This window comes from Delphinus delphis, chromosome 1 (genome assembly GCF_949987515.2).
Source record: "Delphinus delphis chromosome 1, mDelDel1.2, whole genome shotgun sequence".
Lineage (NCBI taxonomy): Eukaryota > Metazoa > Chordata > Mammalia > Artiodactyla > Delphinidae > Delphinus > Delphinus delphis.
Genome location: NC_082683.1, coordinates 112,597,036 through 112,618,128, shown reverse-complemented (window position 1 = coordinate 112,618,128; position 21,093 = coordinate 112,597,036). Strand labels below are relative to the sequence as shown.

Below are 21,093 nucleotides of genomic sequence, written 5' to 3'. Positions count from 1 at the left end.
AATAAGTATGTAAATAAGGAAAGTTGGTGGTGGGGAGGGGCAGATAGAAAGGCAGCACAAATTATTGAGTTCCAAGTAAAAATTCTAACACTTTTGAGTACATTAAACTCTAAGAGATGTAACAGTTGACTGGTGAGGGTTCCAGGAGGAATTCCACTTGTACAGCATTTTGTTTCAGGCTATTTCAATGTTCTGAGGTATGTTTTATTTTATTTTAGTATCATTTTTTAAAAGGGTGACATTTTGTTATGTGTGTATTTGTTTAGTTGAGATAATTTGAGGCTGACACAAGGATGTGTAGACTGGTTAAAACAAGAAGGCAGCAAGTTACAGCCATTCCTCACCTCCCAAGCCCCCCTCCCCCCCAGCAAATATGAAAATCAAACAGTTGACATAACAATCCTGGACTGGAAGAAACGTACTATTTCTTGAGTGTCTATGAGGGGCCAAACAGGTACACACTGGGTGCATTAATGCACTGAGTTCACAACCCAAGGAACTATGTTTCCTCTCCTGCATTTTACCTCTTCCGAACAGAGGCTCAGAGAGTTTAGGTAACTGGCGTAGAGTCACACAGCCAGCTAAGTGGCAGGGCTGCCATTGCAGACTGTGCTCTTCCCAGCACCTTGCTCTCCCATCAAGCTGTCTGGCCCTTATGTCATCCTCTGCCCAGAGCACCCTGCCTGGTTATTCACCCTCCTGGGAAGTCCTCTTGCTCCCCACAGCTGGTGCCTTTCTCTCAGGGCGGCCCGCACCCTGCTGAAAATTAATACACAGTATGTTTACTGATGAAGTCCAGAATGTTCTGGGGTGAGACTGACTGACTCGCCAAACCTGGGTTGGTCTCATTCCTTCCTGGCTCTGATCATCTTTCCACTGGAAGGACTGGTGACTCCTAGCCCCAGACTCTCCTTTTATAAAGGAGGAATAACTTGGCCAAGGCCACATAGTTGGTCCTAGCAGCCTGTTCCCCACCGGTCCGTGGATACGAGGGCCAGGAGAGAGACTACGGTAGGTATTTTTTCAGGTGTTCTGAGAGTAAAATGGCCACGGAGTCAGCTGGAGCTTATGCGTGAGCTCTGAACTCAGCCAAGCCTCTTGGTGGCTGTGATTCCAGAAATGACTCTGCACCTTTATCTGGAGAACTTCAGCTTGCTGGGTGCACCTCTTAGGCACCTTCTCTGTGCCCTAAGATGTTACAGCTTCCCCATCACCTCACACTCTCTCTATCACCTTTCTCTGCTTCTGAGAGCCACCGACGTGTTCAGCGGAGTCTGCACGTTCCTAATTCTCTGAAGCCTGTTGCAGGCTACCATGTTATGGTCTCCCCATCCGCTACTGGAAGCCCAGGGTCTCAGGGCAGAATTCAGCAGCTTTGGAAGATAAGGTCAAGGGCCCCCAGCGGTGCTTCAGGGAGAGAGGATATCAGTGCCTCCGGCCAAACTCCTCGAGGGTCTCGGCTGCCCTTCCACCACCTTTCTCCGTCTCCCTTTTCCCCTTTATCTCTATGTTTCCTTTTCTCCAGCATTTCTTCCTCTCTTATCCGTCCCGTTCTTGGCCCCGTCTTTTCTCCTCTGTCTCTCTCATCTTCCTTCTCCTCATCTTGCCAGGCTCCCCTGACACCCTAGCTGCTCCTGGTTGTTAATTATTCACCCCCCTGGCCCCGCACCACAGTCCGGGACTTCCTGGCTGGGGTTGGGGCCCTGAGCTGCCGGCAGGGAGTGGGCGCCGCCGCGTCGCCCAAACCCCACGCTGTCAACAGGCCGGTTTTCCCGTGGCTCCGCTTGGCGCCACGAACCCAGAGAAGCGCCTACAAGGGCCTCGCGGCCAAGAACACGAACCCTGGGGGGAACTGACCCTGACAGTCGGGGGATGTGGGGGCGGGGATAGGAGGATCATTCTTGGTTTTATTTTCCCCGGGGGTGAGTTCAGTAGCGGAGGTGGGGGGCAGAGGTGGTCCTCTGTGCCATCGCTGCTGGCGGGGCGAGTCGGGACTAACAGACCCTCCAGCGGAGCTTTTCGCCGGACCCGGGTCCGGGGAGCGGGCGGACGAGCAGAGGAGGCCCCGGGGGCTTGGCTTGGGCCGAGCGCAGCCGCCCGGATCCCCGAAGCTCTGAAACGCCGACTCGCCCCGTCTAGGCTCCCTTTCCCCTCGGGCGCCTTGGAGTCGTTTCTTCTCCATTTTGTTCCTTTGCCGTTTCTATAATTTAGTTTAACATTTTAAATGCCTTTGGTATGTTTCCTTTTCATTTCATTTAGTGTTATTTTATCTCGTTTGTTTTAACGCGTTATTTCTTTTCAAATAGATTTTGTTTTTCCCTTTTCTCTCTTTCCGATTCTCTGTTTTCTTCTGCTCACTTCTCTCCTCGGCTCTTCTCGTGCTTTCATTTCCTCTCCTGGGCGCCCGCAGCCCTGCGGCTCTCGCGTCGGAGGCGTCCGCGGTCGTCCCGCCCTGGGGAAGAAGCGAGTGTCCCCCACGCCTCGCCCTTCGCACCCGGAGCCCCCTCGGCGCCGCCCGGCGGGTCCGCGTCCCGTGCCGCTGCGGAGCTTGGACTTTGTCGCAAGCGGGAGCCGGAACCGCTGCTGCCCGCGAAAGCGCGGAGAAGAGGCAGGGGCGCCGGCTGGGGCCGCACGGGCGTGCTCCTCCCTGGCTTTGGCCGCGCCCGGGCACCCGCAGTTCACACATAGAAGCCACAGGTCCACACACACTGGGATTCAGGGCCCCGCAGACCATGGTCCACGAGCCACAAAGACACCGAGGCTCACAGCCAACTGAAGGGCGTGCGCTGCGCAAGCACAGCGCACGGCGACAAACATAAACACCGAGATCAACAAATGTCACACATATAGCCCCAAACTACACACACACACCAGTCACAGAGTGTCATATGGTCATATGGACATATATGTGATCATAGTACACATACACCAACCAGCACACACATGACTGCGCACTGCATATAGACATGAGGCAGAGACACACAAACCTACTTGCGCACACACTGCTGCTCAGGGGGGTTTCAGTGCTGACTACTCAACCCATCACAGTGGTGACCCTGGGGAGAGCTCCCGGCAGCGGGGAGGGAACCTGCCTGGTCTCACCAGCAGGCACAGCCGTAGCCATATACACAGCCACCCAGAGTTCAGTAGCTCTGCTTGCACTAAGGCTGTAGGGGCTCCGAAGGTGGGGAATACTGGCTGCATTTTTAGCTGAGGGATCCAGCCCAGACCCCAGAGCCTGAGCCCCAGAAATGAGCATCGGACCTAAAGAACCCTCTGTGAAGCCGACAGAAGCGGGCACTGCACCAAGAAAATAGCACTGTGTTAGCGTATAAAGCAGGCATGCGATATGTGTGCCAGTATGTATTCCGTGCCACATGTATCCCACACAGTGCCGGTGTTTGGCCAGGTGCCCACATGGAGACCATTATTTTTGTGAAAACGAGCAGAAGAGATGTATATGGTTCCAAGAATAAAAGTAACATATGTATACAAATATAGGTACCAATACACAACTAGGGAGATGTCAAGTAGAAAATCTCTCTCTAGCTCACTGGTATCATTATCAAGCTGGCATGCTAGACCAAGCCTCTGTGGCAAGGTCTGTCTCCTTTCCAGGGCGGCCGTGATTATTTGGTGCCATGGGAGCTCTTTGGTGAAAGACTGGTTTGTGGGAGAATCAGATGTATCTGACATATTATCAACCCAGCAGAAGGGGAGATTTTGGCAGCTTTAGGGGGCAACTTTGGGGTAAAGAACTGTCTGAATTGCACCCCAGAAGTCCCGGGTTTGAAAGGTGCCCTGGGCTGTAGCAGCATCAGCGATGGCCAGACATGCCTGGCCGATGGTGGAGCCTGACTGCAGGTAGGTGCCGGTACACATAGACGGTGCTGGATAAAAACATAAACCTGTTCATGCCATACACAAACCCTCTCTACACACGGACAGCTCTGAGAACCACACCAGGCAATGTGCGGTTACAGATGTCCAATTGGATCGCCAGAGAAATTAATTTTGTAGGAGAGAAGATAAGAGATATTTAGGTGCACACAGGGAGCTCTATAGTTTTGGAGCTCAGTTATTGTAACAGGAGAGCCACAGCAGCAGGAAAGTGCCTAGCGCAAAAGAGAAACACAGGCAGGTGAGTCCCCATCGTAGAACACCAGGCTGCATGGAGATGGGTGTCTAAGGGGCAGCCCCGGGAGGGATTAGATCCATTGTCCAAACGACTCCAGATGCACGCAGAGGGATGTGCCTGATGAAGCTGCAAATCTACTCACCAATTTCTGGGCTGAGCCTGGGGGAGAAACACGCAGAATTGAGGGCCACGTCCCATGTCTCTAACGTGGGTTAGAGAATGGAAAGCGTGGCCCTTGGGGCTGGCTGGCTGTCAGTCTCTGGATCTGCCCTGATCCTTAACTGGCTTTCTGGTGCCTCTTAGTACCTTTTTCTTTCACTCTTGCAGGTCGCTGTCTCTGGGTCGGTCTCTGCCTCTCTCAGTTTCTCTCTCTGCTCCGTTTGTCTGTGTTTCTCTCACTGCCTCTTCAATTCTTTTACTATTCTGTATTACATGGCCACAGAGAAACACAGCCAGGTCCAAGAGCACATACAAAAACAAATTCATGTCGTAGACGCAGAGGTCATTGGTGATAAAGCCTATTCGTCTTGCTGGTCTATATAGATTTCTGTGACAGCACATTTTCATTTTTGTGTAAAAATCTAAGTAGAACCTTGAAATTTTGTTTCCTTTCAGTCTTTTGGCTGCGCTCTCTTTGGGTGTCTGTCTCTGTCTCGTTTCTCTCAGGGACCCTTCCTCTTCTTCATTATATCACTTAAGAGCAGGCATTTTGGCCCTTGGACCCTGCCACAGTTTTGGTAATCCCCCCTTCCCTATATCGCCTTCTTCGAAGTTTGCTTCAGGTGGGCAAAGGTTTTTTTTTTTGAAACAGACAGTTAGATTGCCATATTGCAAGTGGTACCTGGAGAAAGACATTTGAAACATGATGGAGATACAAGAATATCTAGGGACATAAAAAGGGTTTTGGGGCCAAACAGAGATACTTCCTTAATTCACCTGGGGCTGGAGGCTTCTTCTGAGTGGAGTGGAGGGAAGGATATAGGCGAGGCTCTGAAATCCCAGTCACTGGTCCATGGCTGCCATGGGCCAGCAGAATCCCACCCCGCGAGGCAGAGGAAGAGGTACCCAACTTATGAGGGCAAGCGCTGGGAACAAGATGATGGAAAAGCAATGAAAACTGTCAAGGTCCCACTTCCCAATCTTGGATCTGGTACAAATAGTGTCTGAGTAAAAGAAGGGTAGAACAGGAAAAGGGAGGGAGTGGTATGGCTGACTCCTTAGAGACCGATGCACCCCGTGGAGATCTAGCTGGGGAACCAGAGAGTGAGACAGCCCCTGAGGGGAGAGGAGGGGTTCCCGGCCCAGCCCTGGTGGGAGAAAGGAAGTTGGAGAGTCGGACTTGCTTCAAGTGATTTATGCTTATCCTGTGGTTGTTAGAATAAATGACGCGCCAAGAGCCTCGGCGGGGGTCCCTTGACCATTTACCAGGTGGTGGAAAGAGGGCAAAGGGCTTGGTAATGTGGGTTGGGCTCTGGAGCCAGCAGAGGACTGGGGAAGGCCTCGGTCCTCGGGCTGCCCCAAGGCCATCCCGAGTGAACCTGGAAAGCTCATCCCTCCCGCCTCCAGATCCTTGTTTTCTCTCCAGATCTGGATTCTTCGTGCCTCTCGACTCTGTTTCTGGCTTCTTTACTCCCTTGAACTGCGGATCTGTCTCTCTCCATTTCTGTCACTGCTTCGCAGCTTTTCTGACTTCATCTGTCTCTGTTCTCAGGTCTCTGTCTCTCCGTACCCCCTCCCTTTGTTAATTCAAAGGGTTCTCACTGAGCCCCTCCCTAGGCTTCCCAGAATAACATTGAGTAAAATGAGATAAAACCCGCCTGTAGGTTTTTTTTTTCTTGTCCTACTCCCCTCAGCCCCCTCCTCCAGGGCTACAACCCCCTCTTATAATGTCAGATAATTGCTGGTGTGCAGCTCTGAGAAGCCAGAGCTGATACCAGGGAAGGAGCGGGGGGTGGGGGGGGAGAGAAATAAATAATAATCTGCTTCCATTCAGTGTATATAGGTTACCTGATTTGCATATATGCTAATATTGTTATAATTACCCTGCTGTTCTGGCCTATGATCAAGTTCTATAAATACATAGGATAGCAGAGCTAGGCCTAGCCACACCACCCTGAAAATTATCGCGCATACGTATGTATCTGTGCGCATTTCTGTGTACTCTAGATCTATGAGCCTTTCTTTGATATAACACACTCCCTTACAGATCCTAGCTCTTCCGGCTTTTAGTTACCCCTCCTATGTTTTAAGGCCACTCCAAGGGAGGAGGAAAGAGAAGCCTGAATGAGAAAACATTCTAGGTTATATTTAAATTCTTAGAATTAGTATCATTATGAATAAGTTATTACTATTTTATTAGGAAAATCAAAGATTTCCCCAAATTATTGAATTAATCTCCTGAATGCCCCCCTCCTACAGGCCCATGCTTTGGGGTACAGGTTGGGGGATAGGAAGAGATATCTCCATGTCCTAGGCCTTTTGAGATGTTTAAGAAAGTGCTGTCTGTGGGAGAGGAAGTGCAGTCCTCTTCCCCGAATCTGCCCCCATGCCTCACTCTCTTAGCACACTCCCACTCTCAGGAAACCAAGGGGAAGATGCTCATGGAGTTGTGCAGATTTTTGGGTGATAGTGGCAGAAGTGGGGAGGAAGCCTGGAGGAACATAAAAGACGCAATCCACAGCTGTCTGCTTTTAATTATAATTATCCCCTTTAGCTTCCTTTCTGGCTAATGAGGGGGGGATTAAATTTTTTTCTGCCTTTCTCCCCCTCCCTCCTTTCTCTGGAATTGAGGGGTGGAGTGAGTTCAGGGTCCTCCTCCCCTTCCTCCCCAATCCCTTGGTTACTGGGAGAAAGGCAGACTCCAGAGGGTGGTGACAGTATGAAGAGATTTGTAGGAACAAAGGAAGGACAGGTTTGGATTGCTGGACACGTCCCAGAGTTGGAGAGACCCCCCCTCCATTCCACTGGCACCCCCTCCCATCAACCCCCCAGCTCCCTAGACAAGGAACTCAATGTCTTCAGCCGGTGAGAAAGGAGCTAAAGGGAGCCCTGGTCCAGAGGGAAGGAGGAGGGAAGGGGTGGGGAGCTGGGGGCGGGGGGTGCAAAATTAGTCTCAAAGGATCTTTATTTCTGAGCTAGTGAAGCAGATGTAATCAAGGGGAGAGCAAAATAATCATAATGGGAGGAATGAGGGGAGGGGGAAGCTGAGGCTGGAATGGGGGGACTGGGCCAGAACAGGGCTGAGAATTGGGGGGCAGGTAGCCTTGACTGGGGGCAGTCTGTTACCTTCTCCTACCTCCCCAAAGTCTGCCTACTTTGGGGTAGGCAAAGAAGGACCAGGTCTATAGACTCTGACCTTTGCCCTCAGAATCCCCCTTTCAGAGCTTAGGGATGGCCAGGCCAGAAGGTGGCTGGGAAGGCACCAGGGAGAAGAGAGCCCCCCGCCCCAGCTGAGGGAGGTGGTGAGGAGAGGGGAGACTGAAAGCAGTGGGGGAGGGTGAGAGAGGGGAGCCAGCAGAGACTCAAGTGGCCTCCAGGTCTGTGGGACAAAAGTTGGAGGGAGATTTGTGTATGAGAGAAGAGGGGAGGGGGCCTTGGGGAAGGGGGGGCTTTGACAATGAACTTGAGACAAACTTCATTAGCATGCAGGCCTGCTGTCTGTCACGTCGAGCTCAGACTGAGTTCCCATGCAGGCCAGGAAGAGAGGGAGGGAGAAGAGGGAGGGGCTGAGGGTGGGGGTGAGGGAGAGAAAAGAGACCCGACCATTGTACCATTCTGGGCCCCAGCTTCCACCAGATATCGGGACCCCAGCCCTGGAAACCAACCCCCAACTCACTCTCCCTCCTCTAAGAACAAGATAATTTATCTCCCACTTTGGATCTGTGGTCGCACCCCTCCTCTTCTCTTGTCTAGGCTTCTAAGTGCTGGCCTTCACTGCCCCCCCATCTTGGTCACCCCTCCAGCTCTCAGCCTTCATCTTCTGACTGTCACTTTCTCTTTTACAGCTAAGATCTGGATTTGTGATTAGTTGAGCTGACAGGGACAGAGAGCTGGGGGAGGTTTGGGAAGGGGAGACCGGAATACTTTGAACCTCCAAATGGCAAACTGTGTCCTCTTTCTATCACTCCGTATCAACTCCACTCCCCACCCTAGACACACATCATTGAATCACGCTCTCAAGTTCGAAGGTGAATTAGAAGGGGAAGGAGACTGGGGACAGGGTATTTCTGTCACACACTTTCTCTTGCTTCCTTTGGGGATAAGGGTGGCCTGGAGGAACAATAGCTTTCCTTAGCCCCTTCTTCCTGCCTCAGGTTAGAAAAGGCAGTAGGAGGAGGTGGGAAAGAGTGAAGATGACAAAGACCCCTTCCCAGACAGGCATTAGATGGGAGAAGGAGGGGCTTCATCAGAGTGGGTTGTTATTCTGGTGGTGATGGTGTCTCCAGACAGGGGCAGCACCCCCTTTTTGCTGCCTTTCCAGGGAGCGCAGCAAGAGAAAGAAAGAGAGAGGCAAGCGAAATTCCTGAATGGATAGACACACGCTACGTCATCGGAGCTGCATCCTCCACTCCACAAGAGGCTAGGAGCCAGGAGAAAGAGGCAGTCCAGCGGCAGGGGCCACCCGAGCAGGATGTCCTCCTCACAGCAGCCGGGTAAGTGGCCATTCTTTCGGGAGGGTCCTAGCGCCTCAGACATCTGAGCTGGGGGTGGGAAGGGATCCCCTCAAATCAGTCGGGGCGCCCTACCTTCCTACTTTGCCCACTGGCTAATGGAGGCGGGTGCAATAATCACAGAAAAGAAAGGCTGATAAAAGATTTAGGGGTGACCAAAAGGGGTGAGGCGTGTGTGTGAGCAGTAGTTGGCAGAGTGGGATTTCACCTCTTGCTTCCCCCATCTATCTAGCGAGGTGGGCTGAGGCAGGCCCCTGCCCAGCCGTCCCAGAGCGCCTCTTGGTCCCCCTCCTTCCCCCAGCCCAGGCCAACCGGGAGACAGCTTACTAAGTTTGTCAATGGGATTCAGGGGGGCTTTAGGGTCACGGTGCTACTGATCCTATTAATCCGCCCCTCCCTTCTCTCCACCAGACAGGGCCAACATCTTAATGCTTGCACCAGAGGAGAGGCAGGAAGGCAGATTGTAGTGGAGATGGGAGGGAAGAGGAAAAATGGTTCTGTATTTGGACTCCTGACCTTCTTCCCTCGCTCTGACTCTTATTCCCCTCTGCCCCAAAGACTTCAGGTTTTAGGGGCGGACAAAGTCTGAGGGACTGGGGTGATTGGGGGTTGGGGAAGGAGCCACATCTCCAAAAAGGTGGAGACCAGAATTAGGAAAAAACAGCGATAGCATTTAGATTAATTTTATTCCCCTTTTTCTTTGCTTTTCTCGTGAGCTGGGAGGTGGGAAAGCTTAAAGGCAAGCGAGGTATTGGGGGCAGATGCCTAGGTTCAAAAGGGGAGAGAACCCTGCTCCAGCCCTTATGCGACCCATCTGACGGTGGTTTTTTTAATTTCTTGTTTTTTAAGAAGGGCCAGAGGAGACAGAAAGAAAACACTATTCTTATCCCCAGTCCCCACCCACATGGTGCTTTCTGGGAGAGAGGCTGGGACCACTGTGGGGTAGTAGAGGCTAGAGGCCGGCAGGCTATTTCTGGTACCCCAGGGGCCAGGTTTGTGGGAGAGGCTGAGGCTGCCGCCACCAAACAAGCACACACCTGTTCCATGCCTCCTGGGGTGTGGTCCTTGTCACCACGTCCCCCTGGACATTGTGTGTGGGGGTGGGGGTGTAGGGTGGGGTGCAGGGCAGAGGTCAGCAAAGAGAGGTACAGCTGCTCCAGGGACCCCATGACGCTTTTTGATTAGGGTGGGAGAAGGAGCCTTAGGCTCCCCAACTGTCCCTGTGCTTATTTTCTATCAAGTTGGGGGTTGGAGTTGGCCCCCTCTTTGGTCTGAAGATAATTCCAGACTGAGACACCCCTTTATGAAATGGATGGGCTGGCAGAGCTGAGGCTGGGAGTTAAGTGGGTATTCATGGGTGTTAGAAGTGGGGAGGGGGGCATTCAAAACACCCCTCCTAGAAATCAGCCTTGGATTTAAGGCTTATCTCTGCTCCCCAGCCTTCCTTTTTTTTCCTGATTTCCTCTGCATTTAGGTAGGTTATCTTCCTGACTTAAAAAAAAAAAAAAAAAGAAGAGGAAGAATTCGTTGTGGAATTGAGTTTGATGTAGAAGCAATCACCAAATTACCCCAACACACACACACACACAAATACACTTCTCTTAGTATTTTAGGAGCTGGGTTACCTGTGGTACACATGTCATTCCTCAAAATCATAATTTAGCCTGAAGCAAATACTGGGAAAGTAAGACTATAAAATATTGAGACTGGGTTTCATACCCAACATTAAAATTGTTTTAAAAAACTGCTTTGTATTCACACCTTTTTTGTATGCGAGAAAGAGAAGGAGAAGGAGAGAGGGAGAAATTGATAGCTACAGGAGATGTCTTTATGGATCCTTAGTGATATGCATGGGTAGATGATAGGTAGATAGGTAATGATGAGAAGGGGGAAGAAAGCTAGAGACACAATATGATTGACAGTATCTCAAGTGCGTAGCACTTTACAGTTTACAATGTAGTTACAGCTAGAGAGACAAAAATGTATGTCTGACCCCAGATCCTTCATTCTATCTTGAGCATGCTTTCTCGTACACCATGAGCAACAGGAATCTGTGAGGGGATGGTAGCCATTGGGCAGGGAATTACTCCTCTAGTTTTAAGTCAGAAGGGCCACAACATCTCCACAGGCTCAGTTCAAACCCCTGGGCCGGTAAGGTTTTGGAGGGAGGTGGAAGGAGGTTGTGAAGATGGGCCTGGGTTAGAGTCGTCCAGGCAAGATGGAGCCGGAGAAGCTCAGGCCAGGGGCCCTGCCTTCCCTGCATGTCTAGGCTTTTCTCTTTTAGCTATCTCCCTGTGCAGCTCAGAGCTCTGGCAGAAGAGGGGAACCTAGACTGTCTAGGTCTTAAAAACATAAGGCTAGGAGAAAAGGAGTTGGTGAGAGAGTGTCAGGGAGACAGAGGTGTTAGTGAGAGAAGACTGGAGCCACTCAAAAGACTTTAACCTTTGTATTCTCCTCCTTGACAGGAGCTGGGCATCCGAGAAGAAGCAGCCTCCTTTGTTTCTGGTGTCATCGTAGGTGTCCCCCTTTGGCTTTGGGGGTATTTATTTTCTTATTTGTTTGTTTTTGATGGTGGTGTTGGGGGTGAGGATGGAGAAAGAAGCTGGCTCTGCAATCATCTGGGTTTTCTCCTGTTCCCTACACCTCTCTACCCCATGCCCTGTCTCTTCTAGCTTTCAGCCCCCGATTTCGGTCTATTCTGATTGTTGTAAGACTTGTATAGTCATTGATAATGGGAATGGAACATGGAGACTTAGGAATGAAGGCCACCCTGCACCCAGTTCCGTGAGGGAGAAGAGAGGCACTGAGGATTCCGGGAGACTCTTTTCCCCCTCTCTCATAGGCTGCTGAGGGCAGAGATGGAGGCCAGTTGACACAGGGGGCGGTGGTGGGTTGCAGAGGAGCAGAGATATCTGCACATGGGTGATAGAGGTGAGAAAGGAAAGGAGTGTGGGTTGTGGTGAAGGGGGACCTGCAGAGCTTAAACAGCTGTGAGTGGGTGTGTGTGCCAGGGTGTGTAAGCATTGGGAGGTGGCACTGCTGGGAATATCTGTAGATATGTCATTGCATTTGTCTTAGTTGATAGGTTTGTGTGTGTGCGCGTACACAGCACCCTTACACACTCATGCTTTTGCCTCTCAAAGAGACCATTTGCCGATGGCTAACCCTCTACCACCTCTGTCACCTTGTTCTCACCTTTCCAACTCCACAGGGCTCTCAAGCAAGTGAGCGGTGTGTGAGTTCAAGGACAGAATTGGGAGCAGGCAGGGAGGCAGTGCTTAGATAGACCCGAGGAATTTTCAGGCCGGCCTCTCAAGGGGAGAAAAACACTTTGTGGGGAGCGAAGGGTGGTGTCCCCAGGGATGAAATCTTCCAGATTACGTCTCCACGCCCTTTAAACTATCTGCCCATATAGAGATTTTTTTTTTCACAGCTTCCCCATGTTTTTTTTTACTGCAAATTCTTGCTTTATTTGTCGCTATCCCATAGAAAATGCAAATATTCTACAGCAAAAGAATAATGTATGATAATGTTCACAATAATGATGCACTTATAAGACAGAAATAAATATCTGAACCCACCCTCTTCCAAATGCAGCTTTCTTCTGTATCTTCAAGGCAAATTAACCTGATAATTGAAACAAAGAACAAATACGCCTTTTATTTAATTACCTAAATATTTCAAGAGAGTTGCTTGATGCCAAAATACATTTTGGGACCCAAATTATAAAGATCCATCCAGAAGCTGCGTCCAGAGAGCGTAATTCAGGCCATGTTTTTTTATACATGGACCTCTTCAGGGACACAGACAATGGGTGGGCATCAGGGCTGTAGGGATGGGGGTGGGGACAGGCACTGGCAAAGAATGTATGCTCCTTGGCTATCTGAGACACTTACAGACTGAGATCAGCACCAGGGATTTGGTGTGCTCTCTCCACAGTCTGCCAGAATTTCCCTTGAAGGACTTGGGTGGGGTCTGCAGACCATCGCTCTAAGAACACTGCAGCGGAATCTGCTGTGTGCTGGAAGCAGAGGGCTCTGCTCCCACTGAGGCCTTCCTAGAGAGACTGAGGCTGGTTAGCCAAGCGCAAGGGGGATCGAATGCACCCACTTTACTCCAGCTGTTAGCTTCTCTCAGGTCTGCTGTATCCAATTCTCCGCAGTAGAAGGGTCCCTTCCGGTCAAAGGAACTGCGGAATAGTCACTAACATACAACTCCCCACACTCCTCTCTCATCCCCATACGCAGATCCCACAGGACACACCTTTTGTCAGTGCCCACCCTCTGCATCCACAATGGGCTCAATCCACATGAAGACAAACTCAGACTTGCAGACACACTCACAGAGACACACATTCTTTTATTAATTCATCAGTTACTGAAGGACCTACTGTATAGCACAGGGGACTCTGCTCAGTATTCTGTAATAACCTAAATGGGAAAAGAATTTGAAAAAGAATAAATACATGAATATGTATAACTGAATCACTTTGCTGTACACCTGAAACTAATACAACATTGTTAATCAACTATACTCCAATATAAAATAAAAATTAAAATAAATTAATTCATCAGTTACTGGGTACCCACTTTGTTTTAAGCATGGTGTTAGATACCATAGAGTCAAAAATGTATGAAATCGCCTCTGCCCTTGAGGGGCTGTCTCATTTGCTACCCTTGAATTAGTTTCTTTTTTGAAACTGGAGCAACATGGCTTGGTATACAAACCAATTCCAGTTAATATGATGGTGGGGAGTTTTCTGCTTCTTTCATGGCTTGCAGTTCCATCTCCATTAGAATAAAGACGGTGCCCCACTCATCGTCATCCCTGAGCAGGAGCTGTGGGAGATCAGGTTGTCAACTCCACCCAGACAAAACTAAACAAAAAATTACTTCATCAGGAATCTAGGCAGAGAGGGGGATTCCAAGTAGATAGTACCAGGACAACTTAGAATAATCTCCATTTTCTTTTGTGGGCCCCCCCGCTTACATTTGGACGCTCTGTTTAGACTGAGGTACCTCTGTAGGAGCCAAAGCCATAGTAAGGTGCAAGGGGATCTAGTTCTTTGTCTAACTATTTGGGGAAATTTAGATATGTACCCACTTCTGTCCTGACCTTGGTTTTTCAGGAATTCCAGTTGAGTCTGAATTTGGGCAATAAAGGTGTGGTTGAGGGGTTTCTGTTGGACAAAAAACTGTTTCTGTCCTCCTTCCACCCCAACAAAAATACAGCAGTGGCTGAAGGGGAAGGGTGGCTCCTGCTTCTTGCTAAGCTGTCTGGATGGCCCAGGCCAGGGCAAGGAATTGTGGAGATAAGCTTGGGCCCCACAGAGGGCAGGGAACTTGGTTGGAAATTATTACAGAGGAGAAAGGGGAGTGTGCTAGCTAGCAAGACAGCCTCTTTCCCACATGCTGGCCCCAGCCTCCAGGAGCTGGGTGAGGGTAGGATGGAGGAGCAGAAAGGTTTGTTTAGGGTGCTTTTAAGGGATGTCGTGGAAGGGCAAATGGAGAGATACTTGTAGGGGAAGTTGGTGGTATGTTCGGAGAAGTGTAGGCCCTATTTAGGATTGCTGGAATGTCTAGAGGATATGGGGTATCCTATAAAGGGGTGTGAGGTGGTACACTGAGAAATATTTGAGGAGGTCTGTAGGCATGAAGAGGCGTATAGTTTCTCTGGGGCCTGGCATGGGGGATGTATGTAGGGAATGCATCTAGCAGCACACCAGTAGGGTATGTCTACCTGTGAGAGTGGGGAGGGCTCTGCTTTTCTGCAGCTATACCCCACCACTGGTTGGTGTGCTGTCAGTTCTGGGAGGGTGAAGAATTGACACTGTGGAAGTTTCTAGAGAGCCTTTCCCTTGGGTAGAGGCCTTGAGACCCTATGGAGGCTGACAGAGGCGGAAAAGGTGTGCCAAGCACTGCCCTGAGACCTGGGGAAATCAGGGCATCTGCTTCAGCTCCCTCCTGTCACTGTGGTGGGGAAACGCAGGGCCCTGGGCTTTATCCTATTTCAAAGTGTCCCCCACCTCACAACCATGCAGCAATTATTCATACATTTTCCAGTTTTTGAGGGGAGCACCAGATGAAACCCACTGGCAGGGCTTGCATCTAACCAAGGCAAATAGCATTCAGGCTGGGCTTTGTCTTAGACTATGCAGAGGCAGGACCCTGGGGCAGATAAAACCACCTGGCTGCGTCTGATGGCCAAACACTGGGCCAAACCCAGTGCACCCCTGTTGCTGTAGGATCCCTGGTGATAGGACCCAACCCATATTAGGCAGAGGGACTGGCTCCCGATGTCCAAGTCATAGGATTTTTTAGAAAAGGGGCCCAGAGGAGAGTGGGTGGAGGGATGGGGTAACTCGGCACCAGGAAATAGGACTGCTCCCTGTCAGTCACAGCGGCTCAAATGGGGGTCCGCAGCTCGATCTCAGAGGGCTCCGCCAGCCTTGGAGAATCCGGATCCCGCCTGCGGACCAACGTGTGCCACCGGGAGTTGGGACACGGCATTATTCGCTTCTGATTCTCCCGGCCACATGGGGAACGGGGTCGGGAAAGCCCGCAACCTGAAACCTTGCTTGGAGAATGATTTTTCTCCCTGTGACCCCGGCTCTCCAGACACCCGGAGATGGAACCCGGGTTGGGGGTGCAGGGTTCGCGGTTCAAGGCGCACGGGGTGGGGGAAGGGAGAGAAAGCTCTAGCGAGGGCCTCCAGGGCTAGGTCAAATCTGCAGGTGTTGCCCAGACTAATGCCAGCTGGGATCCCCAGCCTCCCCTACCTGGAACTTTGGTGCTGCGAACAAGTTCAAGAGATATTCTCATTTCTGCACGGCGAAGAAGGAGGCCCAGCCTCGCTCAGACCCTGCATCTCCCAATAGGAGTCCCAAACTTCCAGGATCTTTCCCTCACTGTTTTGGATTGAAAACCAACAAGGGAGGTTCCCGTCCATCCTAAAAGATTAAGATCACAGTCTGGGAGGCACAAAGAATACCCTGATGAGAGAAGGCAGGTAGAGGTGGAATCTCCAGTCATCTGGTTCTTTTTGAGGAGATGTCACCCGATCTCTTTTCCCATCATTGAGCCCTGGACCTGGTGCAATACACCTAGGGCCAAAATGGAAAATGTAGAACCTACAAAAAGAGTGAGGTTGCAGTGCAAAAGCACAAATGGCAATGCATTGGAGATGGCCGGCAGGTCTCGGGGATGCAGCAAAAGGCTGGGAATCAGCACACAGACATAGTAGTTCCTCCCCCACTCACCATTCTCCCGGGGGGAGGGCGCCCCAGTTGCGCACTCCGGCTCAACCTGGGAAGGGGGAGGGGCGGAGCCGGCGGGGGAACGAGGTGGTGACGTCAGGCTCGGGGGAACCAATCACAGGCTCGCCTGGGGAGGGAGCGTGAAAGGATGAATGAAAAGTCCGGAGCCGGAGCGCGCCCGGGTCAGAGCAGCGGCAGAAGCTACGGAAGGAGCTAGGGAGGTGAGGCCCGCTCTGCCCTGCTCGCCTTGGCTCGGCGGAGGCTGAGATCCCGGCGGGCGCCTCCACCCCGGCGCCCGCTGAGCCCTGGCATCTCGGACCCAGGGCAATGGCATTCCGTGGGCGGGAATCTGCAGGGAGGACCGCGCGGGAGAGCACGGATGGGCACACTAGGCTCGATGTAAGTGGCCTGGCTGGCTCGGGACACGAGGTGGGCTAGAGCCTCGGAATCCTGCGTGCCGGCGCCTCCACCACTAGGGGGGCTGGCCGAGCCCCACACCCTCCTCAGGGCTCCCGGGACCTCCTAGACGATTCCCGTTCCTGATCGGAACTCCCACCAACCCCTAGGGCGCCTCTCGCTTCGGACCCCCGGCCATTTTCACAGCCCTGGGTGATTCTGGACCTCTTTGTACAAAGCCATTTCTCTGGGGGGTCTTGCGGGGCCCGGGACTCGGCTCACCTTCCCGGCCCGCCCTCCGCTTTCTTCCCTCTTCCCCATCTCATGGGTGCTCTCTCGGATCCCTTCTTGGGTGTGTCTCTGCCTTTTCCTTCTCTCCTAGAGAGACTCGCTTGGTAGTCCCTGGGTCGCCTCCTCCCACCCCCTTTGGGTTGCTAGGATTTCCCTGTTTCCTTCTGGGACACCTCCGGGGTTTTACCCCCAGGATTTCGCTACCCGCTCCCCCTTTTAGTCGGAGGCTTGGATCCAGCCCTTTCCCCTGCATGAGCTCCGCTTCGCTTCCACCGCCCTCGCGAGGTGGAAGCTGTGGTGGGGCCGGCTCCGCGCCTTCCCCCTACGACCCCACACGGAGGCTTGGGCTCCACTGGAAGCTAAGGTTCGGTCTATCGGATGCGCCTGGATCTCCCAAAGGAGGGCAATGTAGACCCCGTGAGGTTTGGGAGGCCTCTGTCTCGGTCCCTGCAGTCTTCCCGTGTGGCACGAAAAGCCCGAGAGTCCCTCCTCCCAGGGACCAGCGGAACTCTGTCGCTTCTGGCTCGAATGGGGAGCGGGAAACGAGGCGTCGCAAGCTTTGGGGATCCGGGGGCGATTCCCGGACTTCGACACCGTCGGCCGTCGCGTCTTTTTCCACGCCTTTTTCGGTCTCTGTCATGTCTGTGTCCCTGTGTCTCTGAGTCTTTTTCCGTCCTGGACTCTGTTTCTCTCCCCGTCCCCCACCTCTAGCAGTGTACCCTTTCCCCAACCCCCATCGGCGGGCGACCAGGATGCTTCGGCGATACAGGCGTCCGCAGCGGCAGCCGAGAGGCTGCGTGGAAGAGGCGGCGACGGCAGCCAGGAGGCGGGGTTGGTTGTTATCTTTGGTTATCTAGCTGTATGAGTGGTGTGGAGTCTTCATAAAGCTAGATAACCGAAAGTAAAAATAACCCCATACACTGCGCGGAGGGGCCCCGGGAAAGCTGGCGGCACGGGCGGGCGGGGGAGGCCTAAGCGAGGGGCTAGAGCTGCGAGGACCCACGGGCCATGGTAGGCGAGAAGAGGACCCGGCGGCCCTCGGGCCTCAAGACCGCGACAGTCGGGGCGACTTTCCACTCTCCAACTTCGGTCCGCGCAGGTAGGAGTCGCGGCCCCATAGCCAGGCTCAAGGCAGTACCTTCCCCCGCCGAGTCGGGGGGTGGAGGGTAGCAAGAAAGGGCGTTGTGGTTACTTCTCGGGATGGGGCCTTTTCTGGCAGTCTGCGGATTGGGTCACTGCCGGGGAAGCTGCTCCAAGGGAGAGATCTGATGCAATCTTGTTGCAGGGTTATTCCGGACGGTGCCGGGGGTTCCTGGGCCAGGCCTCTCCCGTGGGCGCTGGTGAACGGCTTCCCGCAGGCTATTCACAGCTATTGCTGGGGCGGGAGAGTTTGGGGGAGGTCACCTGAGAAGGCTAGCCTTTGCTTTGATGGGCTCCCTGAAGCCACGTAAGTCTATCCAGCTAGATCGGGAGCCGAGAATGGCAAGGTGGAGATAAGTGGAGGTAGACTGGAAGTACGGGGGGTGGGGGCGGGGTCGCTCAAAAAGAGGACAGGGTGGCTGGGGAACCTCTTTGCCCAGCCTGGGTCCGGGGCGACAGAGTGCAGAGTATTTCTCGGCCTCCTTGTTTTCATATTCTTTCCTCCTTCCTACTCAGGACCCGAATCTGATGTCTTGAAAAGCTTCTCATGCCAGCTTTGTCTTCACTGACTAAAGGGGTTGAGTTGGGGTCTTTCAGGACACCCTACCTCCCCACTCCATCCTCACTGTCTTGGAAATCATCTCCAAGAGCAAATGGCCTCAAGGAGCTCCAACACAAAGGAATTTGTCGCTTGGTATTTATGCTGCCCAGAGAAAGCAAAGAATTAGAGAGATTAATCAGGGCCTTTCCTAAAAGAATCCATGTATCTGGCCTGACCTAAATATTTTAAGCAAAAGGGTGTAGGTCCAGTTGAGTGGAGGATGGTCTAGTCACTTGGTAGAATAAATGTAACTGTGGCAAAACTAGAAGTGGGCCCCTCTGCATTTATTACTTCTCCCCATCCCGACAACTCCCCCCCATCCCTCCACCCCACCCCCCGCATTCCAGAACACAGGGCAGGACAACTGGACAAATGACCTCGTACTGACTCCCTTTGCCTGTGTAAATTTAAAATTTCCTCCCAGGAGCTGATTTTATAGCTACAAGATTATGATTCAATTATATATTACATGGGAGAAATATTTGGGAATTCAAACGAAAACAATTGGGCTTCAGAGAGTCCAGAGTGCCTATGTCTTCTTCCTGGTTTGGAGGCAAGAGAGATTAACGGCCTTTTTGCTTTTTTCAGCTGTTTGAAATCTGGTTTTTTGGAGCGGGGGTGTGCAGCTGGAGACAGGATTAGGAAGAAAGGGAGTGGGTTTGGGGCAGGCGCTATTAATCCCTAACACCGCACCGTATTTCCCAGTGACAGCACTCTGCCTAGGTGCCTTCCTTTGATCCTCCAACACTGTGAGGTCGCTGCTGTTAACCGCATTTTACAAACAGGAGCTACGCATTCAAAGGAGTTGCTAATGTCACTCAGTGGTTTCAAATCCAATACTTTCTCTACTTCTCTACTCTACCATGCTTGCCTGAGGGAAGGACTAGAGAGGGTGAGGTAGGTAGACTGAGATGGGAGTGAGCTAAGAAGGGAGGGAATCTGTGCATCAGCGGAGAGGGAAACCCCACTGTGAGATGCAAGGCCTGGTTGTGAGCATGGGCTGACTTTTTTTTTTTAACTTTTCATGTAGTTAGCTGGAAATGTGTATTTGGGATCTGCTGAGCAGATCTGCTGATCTGCTCATCCACAGGAGACTTCAAACCTATATTATTAGCCACACCATTTGGCTTTATGTTATTATTGTTGTAGCCCATTAATGCGTTGGACCACAGGATCTCCAAAGGAGAATAGACGGCCTGAGGGCACTGGCGGGTTGAGGGTTTACCTCCTACAAAACAAGCACCTCAATGGAAAGGGGGAATAGGAGGCAGGAGCGATGTGGGAGTAAGGGTTTTTGTCTGCCTCATGCGTACATACGGTGTGTGGGTGTGTGGATAGGGTTGTCAGGAGAATGATGGGTGACAGTATCTGTGGGCCGTGTATGTCTGCTTATGAGGGTGAGAAACCGAGTGATGTGTGACCTGGTATGAGATTGGATGTGCGTGATCCATGGTGGGTAGGAAGCTCAGATGTGGGATTAGGGATTCCTGGCTACATATAGCTATAAAGCCACTAGAGGAAGAGACACTCTGGGATCTGGGGGGCTTTACCAAATGCAGACCTCACAGTGACACCACTGAGTCCTGCCTTCTGCCTCCCCCAGCCTTTATACCAGATAGCATTTCCTCCAGCTAAACCCAATAGGAGAACCGATGGAATGGGGTTGCGTGGAGGCTGGGTTGAAAGGGGCACAGAAGGGCCTTACCAATTTCTCTTTTGTATCATCACGTTTCTGCGTCCAAGAATTTTTAGTTCTGTTCTTCGGATCTTGCTACATCCACCTATTCCTACTGGAAAACAAATTTTAAGCTAGGTTCTTTACCTATTTCTCTCCTCATCCCTTTATCCCAATACCTTCCCCTATTGAATTATGAGTCCAGGAGTTCAAAGGAAATTTTCTTCTAAATATTTGTCTCAAATTTTACATTTTCACTCACACCCTCACCCGGGGCCAAAATTTTCCCAATCCGGGCATCAAAAAAGATTTTGTTGAAAGGTCCTTACAATAACAGGAATCAACACAATCAGAAAGGCTAGGGAATGAAAGAGAATGAGCAAATGTAACTGAACCAAGGTCTATGTTTAGGTGCCATTATTAACCAGCCTCAGATCAGATACTTGTACAGCGGGGGTAAGCATTTATATCCTCAGGGTTGTTACATGGAGCAAATGAAGAATTCTATATAAAAGATCTTATATGTTATGATACCCACAGGTAAAGAGGAATTCTTGGATTGCAGAATAGCTAAAGGCTACAGTTTGAAATGACTGTTTGAAAGCATGTGATTGATCTCAGAGTGCCAAAGGACAGCTTTTTGGCACATTCTCGACTGAGGATCTCAAAACACTTAAACTTGAGAAAATTCCTCCTCCTTTTCAGCTTTGGAGTTGAGGAGGGACTCTTGGGACCTGAGGAAGCAGTGTCTGAAGCCTGGGGAGAGGAGGAACAGACCCCGGGAAGCCTGTTAAGGGAAGTGGCTGGAGTCCACGTGGCAGAATGACCATTGTATTTTTTTCTCCTTAATGGATCTTACCATGTATTGGTAAGAGTACTTAAGATTGGTAAACTGACTTATGTAGATAAAGAGCTATGGCTGTGTAA

At 51.4% G+C, this 21,093-nt stretch overlaps 1 long non-coding RNA gene across 3 annotated transcripts in view; it reads left to right on the top strand.

Moving 5' to 3' along the window:
* Positions 1–996: 996 nt before the first annotated feature.
* LOC138414036 (uncharacterized) overlaps positions 997–21,093 on the top strand; it is a 31,717-nt gene continuing 11,620 nt past the window's right edge. Inside the window, exons 1-3 of one of the 3 annotated variants that reach the window (XR_011246408.1) lie at positions 997–1,011; positions 8,619–8,790; positions 11,274–11,321. This is a non-coding gene — a long non-coding RNA (uncharacterized lncRNA). Of the gene's footprint in view, positions 1,012–8,310; positions 8,326–8,583; positions 8,791–11,273; positions 11,322–21,093 lie in introns of those variants that run through there. The other 2 variants (XR_011246406.1, XR_011246407.1) reach the window with 2 other exon arrangements.